The sequence below is a fragment of the Pygoscelis adeliae genome, unplaced genomic scaffold, assembly GCF_000699105.1.
Source record: "Pygoscelis adeliae isolate BGI_AS28 unplaced genomic scaffold, ASM69910v1 Scaffold197, whole genome shotgun sequence".
In the NCBI taxonomy this organism is placed as follows: Eukaryota; Metazoa; Chordata; class Aves; order Sphenisciformes; family Spheniscidae; genus Pygoscelis; species Pygoscelis adeliae.
Genome location: NW_008825105.1, coordinates 71034 through 73879, shown reverse-complemented (window position 1 = coordinate 73879; position 2846 = coordinate 71034).

The window sequence follows — 2846 nt, the reverse complement described above, 5'->3', positions numbered from 1 at the left end:
GTCTGTCTGCTTCATGTTTTATATATTTAAATGCATAAAAGATTCTGGAGGTATGTAAAACCCCCTTTACAGTTGTTCCTCTTGATACCTGACTCTAATTACACAGAGGAAATATTTTAGTATGGAAAAAAAAGTTATTGTTGAACAAGTTGAAAGTGAAGAAGCTTCATCCCGCACAGGTTGCGAGGCCCCGTCCCTCTCCCGCCAGGACTGTCTCGTGGAGTCAAGGAAAAAAGGGAATGAGGCAGAGGGAAAGCTGATGCAAACTGCTCACAGGCTGCCTTGCACAGACGCGAAGACCTGGAAAACGCATTGGTGAACAGCAGCGGCTAGAGCACAAAGCCGAAATTCAAGAACTGAGGCACAGACTACACCGAACAAGCATGCACGCATCAGTCACGTTTATTGGTGAATAAAAAATCAACAGTTTTTGCAATTCAGGGCACGCGTTTAAGGAAACGTGTTATAGCAACTGGTCTGTACTGATGATACACAAACCAGAACGCTATGCCACGGGATTACATTGGTGACGAAGATTTCTAGAAACATTTGCTAACGCCGCTCGTTTTACTGCGATGGGAACACGCGCTGCCTGCATCGGTGAAACTCCTTGCTCAGCATCTGCTCAACATGTAAACTCGGACAAGCTTTTAAAGCGCTGCTACAACCACGAGATGTGTATCACTTCGTACGATATAACGTGTTTGTGAAAGGCCAGGTGATTAGAGTGTGTTAGGCTCTTCTTTAATTAAAGAAGGAATTTAGCGCTGGTGAAACGGCCAGACTGGCACCAGGAAACCAGAATTCTTTATTTAAATTCAAGATCCAGAACTGCATAGATTGGTAAAACACCACCAATAACCCAGCTTTTAGTAAGCACACCTCCGAGGCAAAAATTTCCAGGGCCCATTTAGTTACTGACCTCTGTGCTGAAGCATTCAGCAAGGAAACGAGTGCTCATTTTAAATGTGAATGGGAATAGGAGTAACGGTAAGGCCGTAAGGCCGTATCTTACAGGCTCTCTGGATTGGTCTGGACAAGCGACGTTACTCCCTGCCAGTACCCGAGCCCACGTCCCACAACACCCCTGTTCTAAAATACCTGTAAGTAACATCTTGCTGTACAATTACTAACAGTTCACTGCAAATGTAGTAGTGATGTTCAGAAGTTCATCCTACTAGTACCAGGCTGCCATTTTTGTGATACTTCCGCAATTGTATCATTAAGGGCAGGCAAATGCTGGTAAAAAGATATTAACACACCCCCCCCCCAACATTTATGACATTTAGCAAAAAGGGGGTTGCAATTTAAATGTATCCATATCTTAATTTTAAATAATGTCGATGCTTTCTGTTTGGGAGAGTCCAGGAGAATCACGTAAGGTTTTCCAGCTCACGGTCAATGCCACAGGTTACTTGCTCTTCGAATGAGTTTGTGGGCGGGTAACAGTACCAACTTTTACAAAGATGAATTACAGCAGTTCAGCTGACATTTTCAACCAAAGAGATTTTATTTTCTAGGCAACGAAAGAAAACATCCAAGTAGTGATATTGACACATTTCCCTCAAACGGAACTGATTCTCTGTTAGCAGATTTCCAATGCAAACATGATAGAGCAAAGCTAAACACTCTGGATTAAATAAAGCTAATTTTAAAAATACTGCAAGTGAGAAATACCAAAAAAATATTTTTACACACTTTCAGAAATCCATCCAGGATAAAAAGCTAAAATCTAAGTGTTGCTCCCCAAAGTCAATGCATTTGCAAACATGGCAGACAATAAATATGTATCTTCCACTTCTGTTTCAAAGACACCCAAAGATAGTCACCTTGTACACCTCTCTGAGGTAGGTATTATGTCCATTTTACGGATGGCAAATGGTGAGGATCAGCTCCTTGTCCAAGGCGTCTCACCGCTTCAGTGTGAAAGCTGAGAATACAACTTAGGATTGACAGTCTCTTGGTCTCATTTCTAGACAGTATTTCATCTCAAGTAGTTATAACACAGTGTAATCTTCAAGTTCCTTTGAACTGTCAGGTATTTCTTTAGGTTTATAAGCTTCTAGAGGGCTGGGTTTAATGTTGGGTTTTGTTTTGTTGGGGTTTTTTTTCTAATGATAGGCTAAAAGCAAAGTGGGGTTTAACACTAGAAGCTAAGTGGCTTTCTATAGGAAACTCCCAACAGTGCTAATGTGTATTTTAATACTGAATTAAAAAGAAACCTGGTCCTTAGCGCTCTTGGTGATTCTATTCTTTATACTTAATTATTCATGCCTCAGTTCAGCAAAGCACTTATGTAATTATGTTCCTTCTTCAATAAGACCCTCCTTATTTCAAGGTCCAACTGGGAGCCTCTGCTGAGAACTTCAGTGAAACGTGCTTTTGATAGAAAAGAAGTTTTTGCTGCACCAGGAGTTTAGCCAGATGCCTTAACGAATGGCGGCCTTTAAAACTGTATCTTAGGTTCCACTTGGAAAGTGGGTTTATTTCTGCCTCAGTCCGAAGATGCACATTCTTGCTCCCCATTTGTAAAAGTGCAAGGAAGGTAACTCAAAACAGAGTAACAGAAGAATAGCAGGCTAAGAATATTTTAAAATTCAATAAAACAAGTATGTCTTGCAGGCATTTCAAAGAAAAAAAACAAATCCCTTTCAGTAATATGCACCTTTACAGCACCTTTTAAAAGACCTCGAAAGCACTTACTGTTAAGCCTCACAACCCCGCTGTGAGGTAAGATATATTAAACCAATTTCAACTTCCCTGATTCTGAACAGTACGAGAAGTAGGGCAGCTTACGCAGCTTATTTTGTTCTGAAAATTAAACTGCACCCTTCATTACGAGAATT